At 39.8% G+C, this 10,666-nt stretch overlaps 1 long non-coding RNA gene across 1 annotated transcript; it reads right to left on the bottom strand.

Annotated features, from left to right (window-relative positions):
• Positions 1 to 1,302: 1,302 nt before the first annotated feature.
• On the bottom strand, positions 1,303 to 1,878 carry LOC107835392 (uncharacterized). The gene is made up of 2 exons (XR_001661211.1): positions 1,827 to 1,878; positions 1,303 to 1,668 (listed from the first exon to the last, which is right to left on the bottom strand). It is a non-coding gene; the product is annotated as an uncharacterized LOC107835392 (long non-coding RNA).
• Between the last annotated feature and the right edge of the window lie 8,788 nt (positions 1,879 to 10,666).

Here is a 10,666-nt window from a genome sequence, read left to right as displayed (position 1 = left end):
TTAAATGACTTTTATTATACAACTGCAGGTTGAAAACTATTTCGGCCATGTTTTAAGATCCAACAACTACTCAGATTAACGTTAAAGTTATGTTAGGTGACGAAGGAGATAAATGAACAGAAACCTCCATTAGCTGATATGAGTAACTCCAAAATGAATACAATATGAAGGAGAAAATTATAGATACAGAGGCAGGGAGAAAAATTCAAAGACAACAAATGGAGGATATCCACTCAATCACATCAAATGAGATGATCTGAGATATAATATGGCTTAGTCAGTCGAATTACAGTGTTATGAAGTATTATCACACACTCCACTGCCTTCCACCTCAGGATGTAACTGGGGACACATTTCTGCTATTCGACTCGGAGCCAAAAACTCTGCACTCATGCCAGACGACGTACTTGAGTCTGTCAACCAATGGAAATGAGGCAGTTTGTTCATGCATCCCTCTAGTTCCCTGGTGGAGAATATGGCTCCATTTGGTATTTAAATGGGTCAAACTGTGGTGATTTATTCATGTTCTGAGTCTTTAGTGCCACTCCTCTTGACAGGCAAGCTGCGGGCTCACCCGCCTCTGAACGGAAAAGCTTCTTGATTTTCAGCCTTTCATCACCCAAATGCAAATATTCTTACAAACAATTTAAAATGTATCACCAGCAATTCTTAGGGGTCTTTGAAAAATATTAATACATCAGTTGTTTTTTTGTTGTTGTTTTTTTACAGTGTCACATTATAACTGTGATAGAGTGCTTTATTGTTTAACTGTGATGAACCAACCCCGTGTTTTGAGTTATTGAAAGCTGGAAGGAAAAAGATATGATGTTTTTAAATAGTTTTAAAACAAAAATCTGAACAGTGTGGCCCCATGAGTCAAAACTGTATTAAACCATCTTTTGCTAAACTATAGTAGATCTGACTGAAAACTTAGGGTTGTTGTTCTCTCTGGAAACAAGTTTTTTTCAGATACTAACAAGATTTCTTTTAGGACCGCCCTGTATTTAACTCCACTCATCCTTTCCATTAAGTTTCCCTCTGTCTGCTGAACAAAAGGATAATACTTCCATCACCATGTTACCATTAAATTGCTGTGTCACAGATGTATTTTTTCCCCACTCAGGGTAGTGCATAAAACTATGTGTAGTTTATGTTTTTTTGCAAGCTGCACTTGAATGCACCCCTGCTGCACAGTCATAGAAAGCTCTGTGGGGAGCAAAAAATGATGAATCAGCACAGTACATAAGTGATTCTGAAGGATTAAACTGTATAGAAGACAAAAAGCTATTTTTTAGAGCGTAATCCTTCTCTGAGCATTTTCCCCAAGCAATTATTTTACTATCAATAGAGAACAACTGTCATTATCCCAAGACAGAGATTTGAATTATATACAGAATGGATTTGGTACAATGTAAAACACTGGACAGGAATACATTTTGGAAAAGAGAATAGCTGATTCTTGGAGAGCAAAGAGCACTTAGCAATGAGGAACAAAAGAATAGAAAACTGATGCTAACATTACCCTTGAACACCTTGCTGTGATGCTGCCAAAGCTCTGTTCTCCTTCTATCAGCAAGCTTTCCTGGCAGTGCAGTTGGATGTGACAGGTGTCCAAGCAGTCACAGTATCTTTAGGCAGACATTTCTGCTTTCATGGACTCCAGGTCACCTGTGGCAGTGAGAGACACAAGAGAGAGCTGCATTTCTCACTGTCCTCAACCGTGCAGCCGATAAACTGCACAGCACTGCAGGCCAACATTTTTTGGTAAATAATTCTCCAACATGTCACCTGGTAAAATAAAGGTCATGAAAACTTTCAATACTTACTTTCCCCGCCGTAGACAATCCTTAGAAAATTGAATCCCTGAAAGAGTAGGCCTGATTCAAACAGATAACGCAAAATCACCAGAACTACACAAAGTGTTCACAAAAGGCGAAAGAGCAAATTACAAATCACAAAAAATGAGATTCGTTTTGACCCAAAAGAACACAAATCATTTTCTCAGGGATTAATTTATGAAAGCCTTGTCTGGTTTTTCTTGTTTCGCTTTGGTTTAATCCACATTCTGCATCAGTATGCAAAAAAAAAAAAAAGAAAAGAAAACCAGTAAGTCCTGCCAGAGGCATGTTTAAGGCCTGGGAAGTCCACAGTAATTACACTAATATGCCCCCACTCAGCAGGATCATTTGTTTGGTTTCCAAAAGGGCCGACCAGATGGTCCCCTGAGCCCAGTGTTTCTCCATATTCATGAGCTAAAGTTTGACCCTGACACCCCTGAAGGGCTGACCTCTAACCTGGACTCTTTAGGGCATCAATAGGACACAGAAGACAGCTGAAGGAGAAGCATTGCACCAGGCATAACAAAACCCCACCTCCAGCATGGATGAGTGCCAGGCCCCTCTGAGTGAAGACATTTGGAAACGTGTGAGCACCAGAGTGAGCCAAAGCCTGGCGAGCTTTTCTCAGGGACTGATGGGACGTTGTCTCTGGAAGTGGACATCTGTCCCAACCACGTAAAGTCCCACACAGAGACGGTTTGATGGGTGGAGTTCACAGGGAAAATACGAATGACGTTGTGACATGTCATCATTGTTCAGGATAGTGTTTGTGAACTGGATGATGATGCTTTAAGAAAGAGTCCATCTGCATCACCACATGACACAAACAAAAACAGTTTTTCAATCAAGCTAAACAGATTTACACTTAAGCTGCTGAAGCCAGAAGAACCAGATAGCCAGTTATGTTCACCAAAAGTAATTTCTCAATGCCAGAATAAGAGGTAAGAGTTTTCTTTTTCTTCAAATCCAGAAGTTACTTTATTATTTACTTCACTACTTTAAGCAATCTGGGAAAGCTTCCTAGGCAGACCTGTGGAGGTATTTTATTGAGAAAAAGTGCTGCCTGCATCTGTGATATCAAGGAAAAAATTTTAAAAACCAGGCGAGATGTTAGGAGAGGGATTTGTGAACCTCCATCTTCTAATCAGCAGGTGTAAATGCCCGAACCTCTGAGCTTTATGACTCTTTGGTTCTTAAGCTGAGGCAGCGTCTTAGACAAAATACATTTATATATACATACATATAAAAAAAGAAAATCACCCATCAGATACTGTATCTTCTGAGGTAAATTGGGGAATTGTATGCAACACGCTGCTGTGAACTAGATATAATCCGCAGGAGACTAATATTAAATCCTTAAAATGTTCAGGTTAATCGCGTGCGCTAACTAATACATGTGCGAAAGAGATAAAATAAAAACAGTTGAGTCACCCCACCTCAAACCTCAGCAAAAAAGACCAGAATACAACCATTGGCATATTCTGGGTGAAAAATATTATCAACTTAACTAAAAAGCACTTGTTTTGCACATAATGCTAGCTGAGAAATAACCAAAGTTAGCTTGAGGCAACAACGTGATAGACGGGAGAGTAGCTCAATATAACCACATAAAATATATTTTAGTCCACAAGCAAACATAAAACTTCAACAAAAATGTTTTTAAAAAGTACTTATCCGGTGAAAGTCGTTGCTGGCCCCGCTCTTTAGCCCGCGAACGTTAGCCTCCAGCCGGTAAATATCCCACAATGCAACTGTACATTTAAAATTTACAGTACAGCTGTGCTCCTTGATCCAGCGGTCCAATCACGTCCCATAACTTTCCATACGCATTTAAGATCACAGTTAAGAGCAGCAATTTCAAAATCCAGCCACCTTACTGTATTTTCATAATATAGTTTTTACAGCCATTTGTTTTATAAGTGTTTTTATTCCCTTTCAATTTCTGATCTAATTTATATTCACTTGTGCTGCCAAAAAACACCAGGGCTTGTATCTAAAAGGACTCACAACGAGTAAAGTAGATATTTTAATGGTGTGCGTTTCAAACTTCCTGCAGTACCCTCATGAGAAATTGTGTCCATGTGCCTCTTCACCACATCCATTTGATAAAAAATAGCTGAATAGCTTGTTATCTCTATTCTACAGTGAGTGTAACATGAAAACAATGATTGTGTTTTTGCTGCAGGCCAGAACAGAGTAAACAGTGGAGGCTCAGAATGAATTTAAGTGACTTTATGAAAGTGATGACAAATATGTTACTCTGTGACAGCATCATTTCTCCTTCAAATGTGACGATAGCAAAATAAGCCATGTGGAGTTTTATTATTATTATTATTATTATGATATTTTCTGGCAGTGTTTACTCATAAGGAGCTGTGTGACTGGCAACAGAAGATACTTGTGTACATCCATCTGACTAACTGGTTCTACTCTGGAGGCAGAAGAGCTCCGTGTTTGTCTTTAAAATATATTTTATCAGTGTAAACTCATTTAGAGACCATTTACCAATTAAAAAGGGTCGTTTATGCCATTTAGAATACTATGTTCTAGTAAATTTTTTGGGCATACGTGAATCCAAAAGATGAACAGAAATGTGCGGCCTCAGGGAGATGGCACCTTCGACTGGCTAAAAGCCCTCTGGATGGGTTTGTGTAAGCCGATTATCCCCTACTCAGAGATAATCACGTAACATTTTATTTTGGATGACCACAAATTAACCGCTAATTATAGGCTTGTACAAAAGGCTTGTAGATTCAGGATATTTTCCACAATATGCACTCTGGGTTGTTTTTTTTTAGCGACAGCAGGGATTTGCGAGTGTCTTTTGCTCAAGCTGTGCCCCAGAGGTAATGTCATGCACATTGCTGACATATTATATTTATGAAACAGGTTAGGCGGTCTTGTATGGGTCATTTATACTGTGCTGCTCTGCTGCTTTGGAAATGTTTCACAAATTCCTCACCACAGCTGTCATACCTTGTCCTGATCTGACCCCGATAGCAGATTAAATACGTGGCTGAAATGAATGTCTGATATTAATGCAGGCATGAATATTTCTTTGCAAAATTTAAATACAAACCAAATGAAAGGTCACTGAATTCATTCAGTCTTATCTCATGTGCATTGGTGGTGTGCTGGGGAGGCCTGCAGAGACAAATACCTGTGCATGGTTATTGAACAGCTTCATCAGTTGCAGGTAGAGCTGGAGTTATGACAATGTGGAACATTTCTTTTGAGTGTTTTGAAAACGTATTAAAAATATAAAACCAAGAAGTCACATTTACTTAAGTATCGACAGCTCTTAGGTGGATCAGCAAAGTATTAATCAAAATCCTAATTCTTATGTAAATAGGATTTCTCGGTTATGTGTCCCCAGGACCCCCTTGACCAAGAACTCATTCATTACCTTTGTCTCTACAGTAAACCTTTTAAAATCTTATAGTTCTCCTGGGAGCTTTTGTGTGAGTTCAACATCTCAACAAAACCATGACTCCTTTAACCTGATTTTAAACCAGTGATTTAGCCATGTTCATATTCTGTGGGGATGTTAATACAAATCTAAAAGTAGCTATTAAAACTTCTTTTGTCCTCCATCAAACACATTTTCTGTTGTTAAAAAAAAAATAACCTTGATCAGATGTACACCTTACATCAGCGTACATGAAACATCTTCTAAACAACTATTATCCATGCAGACATTTAAATTCTGACTAAATCTTTTCAGGAATTCTGTGGCTACACACTTGTAGCCACAGATTCTAGTTAAAATGCTGCCATTGAGTTTCAAGCCGTTCGTTCCCTGGGAGGGGAACCCTGGGCTTAATGAGGAGAACGAGGTCAGGAAGCGGCAAATGACCCCTCAGGTGTCGGTACAAGTGATGCTGCATTAGCCTGGAAATGAACCACTCAAAGCATCAGGCATTTCGTTTACATGTAGATTCCTGAGTGACGTTGAAAGCTCCAAGTAAAACGATCCAGAATAGCAACAATAGCGTTTGTCTTCATTCTTGCTTTAATGAAAGTAATAATAGAAAAACTCTGCTCCACTCACGAGGTGTCATTAGTGTAACTCATTAAGCTTTTACGGAATTTTAATCAGGATAACAAGGATAAAAAATGAAAGCCCTTGTTTTGCATGTAATCCCTCATTCAAAAAGCAGCTCTGCTGTTCAGCTTCCGGCATCTTTTTTTTAAAACGAAACTCCTCAGGTGCAGGTGCTTAATAAAATCTGTGGGACGTTACAGCAACTTTTCATAAACACATCTTTGTACCCCGTTCTGCTGCAACACAGAAGTCTCGAGCCTCGCTGCAAAAGCGGTCACACTTGAATAGACCGACGGACCATCCTGCCAATCACGAGTCCTCTCTCTGCGGATTATGAATTGGTTCCACTCCACGTTCCCACATCATCACTTGGAAGGGAGGAGAAACTGTCTTCATCAATTTTCATTTGCTTTTTTTCCCTCATCTGCTGTCACATGTTCATTCATATTCATCACTGGCTGCACAAAGCAGATCAGCGAGCTTTGTGTCCATTCCTGCAGATCCTCATCCGAGATAATGAGCTGACTGTCACACTGTTTATACGCCGCGTTATGTTAGAGTGAGCTCTAAAGAGAAACCGAGCAGAATAAGAGGCAATTACCACATCCTGATACTGTACTGCTGGTAATGATCTCCAGATGACTGCGGTACACCGTTAGATACAGGACAGATTAGTCTCAGGATAGCTGATATGGTTTATTCTCAGTAAATCCAGAAACAAAAAAAAACAAAAAAAATAAACTGAGATGAACTACAGAGCAAGTCCAAAGACGACAGTTTGATGAAACAGCCAGAAATTATAGATGATAGAATGAGATACGCAAGATCAGACAGCGGAGAAGGAGCCAGGCCATTTCCAATTTTATAAACATGATATAAACTACAAAATAAGATCAATGACTTGTATTACTCTACTATCCTACAGTGATGGTAGTGCTCTGGCTTTTTGTCCAGAGCCTGTTTGTACATAATTGGGTGATAGACAGTGGTGGAGGAAGTACTCAAAAAATGTATTTAAGTAAAAGCACAAATACACAGACAAAAATGTACTCAAGTAAAAGTAAAACTACCACATTAACATTTGTACTTAAGTAAAAGTAAAAAAGTACTGGCTTTCAAAAACACTTAAGTATTAAAAGTAAAAGTACTTGCTGAATGCATAACCTAATCGCTAATATCATTATCGTATTTAATTTTAATACATTAGAAATGTGCCATTTTAATTAACAATGCCACAGATAAAGCATGTTTTTATTATGTTTACTCTCTGTAGACTATGTGATTCTATGCATCATAATTTCAGGGATGGAAACATCTTGTCTCCTGTCCTAACATAGCATGAACTTCTTTTTTTTTTTTGCCACTAGTGGCTTTTATTTTGAAAGAAATCCAACAGAAAGGGGATGGAAAGAAGGTGGGTGAGGGAGGACATGCAACCAGGAGCCACGTAGCAGAGTTGTAGTCAAGACCAGCACCCGGCGCTATGTGACACAAAAAAATTAAGTTTTACCTATCAAAATTGCTTCTCAAATTGATCTGAAAGATCCACGTTCCCATAAAAAACCTAGATATTAAATACTTAGAGCTGAAATAAATTTAATCAGTAAAGCTCCGTCCAGAAGAATCGGATCGTTCCTGAATGTCATATCGATGCAGACTTTGGTCACAGCATTGTTCCATATTTGCGACACCTCAGTCAACACCTCCACACAATAATTCAGCTCATGAGTGACAACTTTTTTTCATCGCCGATGCAACATGTGTGTCTCTGTACAGCTAGCTTTGCTAGCATCACGTCCACATAGCTTGGAAGCTTTCCTTCGAAGTGACGCTAAAAGTTGGACCAAGTCCCCACCGTCTGTGAAAGCAAAGCGCTGCTGGTTTTACATGTCGCCATATCTTATGATTTATGCAGCGCTATTATATTACTGACGATCAGACAGACATCTTCTCCCGCTCAGAGGAAACCACTGCGCATGTCTGGAGCTCCGCGTGCAGTAAAGGTGGACGGGATGGGTGACAACAGACACTAAGTCACGTTATTGCTTGGATTTTACGGCGCCACCTTAAGTCCCTGAACTTCACATTTTAACGGAAAAAAAGCGCAACGCGACTTGGATGTAACGAGTAACGCGACAGTTTAGTAGAAATGTAGTGAAGTAGAAAGTACAGATACTTACTGTAAAATGTAGTGGAGTAAAAGTAGAAAGTACCCATTATTAAATCTACTTAAGTACAGATACACGAAAAATGTACTTAAGTACAGTAACAAACTACTTGTACTTCGTTACTTCCCACCACTGGTGATAGATTATTACTATCACCTGTCTGAACCCAAAAGGTGACACAGCAGGACATGGGACAAAACGATGGCACACATAATAGCTGCGTCAAGTGAGAGACAATGACTAACAGGTTTAAAATGAATAAGGTTTAGTTTAATAACTTCAATCATAATCTTAGCATGCTTCTTAAAATTCAAATTTGGACTCAGGGTCATCTGGATTATTCTTCACTGAACAGCTCAAACTTAATGAGATTAGATTGAGATTATATGTGAATATTGATTTTTAAACCTCGCCACATATTATCAGTTGGATTGAAGTCTGGACTTTGACCAGATCCGTCTTGATCAAATCTGTTCCGCTGTAGGTCTGAACGTCAGTTTTCTACCGATTATAGTTTTCTGTATCTAGGCCAGTGTTTCTCAACCCTGGTCCTCAGCGCCCCCCTGCTCTGCATGTTTTGGGTGTGCCTCTATTCCAGAACAGCTGGTTCAAATGATTGCATGACCATCAAGTACTGCAGAAGCCTGTTAATTACCCAGAGATACAATTCAGGTGTGTAGCAGAAGGGAAATACCTAAAACATGCAGGACAGGGGGGCAGTGAGGACCAGGGTTGAGAAACACTGATCTAGGCCAAAAATATCAGTTTCAGTCAAGAAATGTGTCAAAGTTTGTGCTTGTAACATGACAAAAATGTGGAAAACAGATGTGAATATTTTTTTCCCCGAGGCACCGCAGCAGCAAGATTTGTGCAAGGAGAAGGATAAACAAGGAAGCGGATTGCTCAAACTAATGAAGCAGTTCTGCAGCCGAGGACAGATGACCTGCTGTGACACAGCCAGAGTGTGATAGAGAGGTGTTGGAAGATGGTTAGTCCTCGAAGCATTTAACATCCATTGCAGGACAGCAAATAGATAGTTAGAAAACTCAACAGCAAGAACAAGGGCAGATATGGATTGTTCAACCCCTCTGCACCCCGCTGAGCCGGCCGTGGCGCATAAACAGCCTTTGGAAAGTGGAAGGACTCATTATCCAACCTGTCCACATCTGAGAAGATAAAAGGCAATTTAAGGAGCCTTGACTTCGGGTCGATTCCTTTCTGTTGCTGTTTTTGAAGCTGCTAACTCATTCTTTGATATGAGTAATTAAGTGAATGTGAGCACAGAAACCACAAAGAGCTTCAACAAACACAACAACAAATACACACAGTACATTCAAGCAAAAGCAAATTTGAAAAGATAAGATCAATTCAAATTAAGCTGAAATTAACTCGTGGTGTTTTGTGTTTGGAGGGCTGATCAATGACAGACCGCTGCTGTGAAGCAAACCAAAATCTCTCCTGCCTCGGCTGGAGGACGGGCTTTTAAGTTGAAAGACCCAACAGCCCTCATAAACCTGAGTCAGACCCTCTGACGCAGCGTCCAATCGCCTGAGAATACATCAATAAAGTAAACACATAAGTTATCTTGTGGGTGTAGCGATGATGGCTCCCATCAGTAATTTGGGTCTGACTCATCCAGATGCTCCATTTCTGTATTCCTCAGAGCGGACGCGCTCTGCAACACCGTTCATCATTTCTCTAAGACAGTGATTCACTTCGGAGTTTTTATTAACATCTTCACACAAAGAACATCTTAAGCTTTTTTTTTATTATTATTTCCTGAAGAAAGTCTGTAATTTTTTTTGCTTCTCTTTGTCATGAGGTGGTGGTGAGATTAAACGCAGGAGACCCAGATGAAGATGTTGAAGAATTTAATGAAGGTTGTAGCTCAAAACAGTCCAGTCAGGCAGCACGGCAGGAACAATAGCACACAGCTAATAACCGGTAGCAACTAACTAGGAGAATGAAACTGGAGCTCAGCAGGCCAGGACTTAAACAATGCAACTGGAGAGCTAGACAAAAGATGTACAACATACGACAACGATCCGACAAGAGAACAGGTGGGACTAAATACACTGGGAGGGTAATCAAGGAATGAGACACAGCTGGGATCAATCACCGGGAAGACGCAGAGACAGAGACTCACAGGGAACAGGACACAGAAAAAACTCAAGAATAAACACAGAAAACTATGGATCACGACACTCTTTTGTTTAATTTCCCCTGACCTCTCTGATAATTTCTTCTCCTAATCTTCCACTCAGGCTGTGAGTGGTTGCTTAACAATACGAAGATGAGAGACACATAACGGCAGCATAACGTTTTATGGCAGAGGGGAAAATGAAAGAGGCTGGTACTGAACTGTAAAACCCAGTAGGTAATTATAGTGGTGTATGTGTGTGTAGAAATTTGGACTCTCAGAAATCAGACTTTTTGCAGATATTTGAGTCTCTAACAAGACTTTTAAGGCCTTCCTCGTGACACTAGACGAGGCTGCAATAATCTTTACCCCCCCAGCTGTTCCTGGGATTTTCAAATCATTGGATCCAATATTTATGATCCTGAGAACATTTTGAATTTCCGGATGCTTCCCACTATGGTATTTCATCAAATGA

Source organism: Poecilia formosa, unplaced genomic scaffold (assembly GCF_000485575.1).
Source record: "Poecilia formosa unplaced genomic scaffold, Poecilia_formosa-5.1.2 Scaffold2275, whole genome shotgun sequence".
In the NCBI taxonomy this organism is placed as follows: Eukaryota; Metazoa; Chordata; class Actinopteri; order Cyprinodontiformes; family Poeciliidae; genus Poecilia; species Poecilia formosa.
This window is presented reverse-complemented; position numbering and strand designations above follow the sequence as displayed.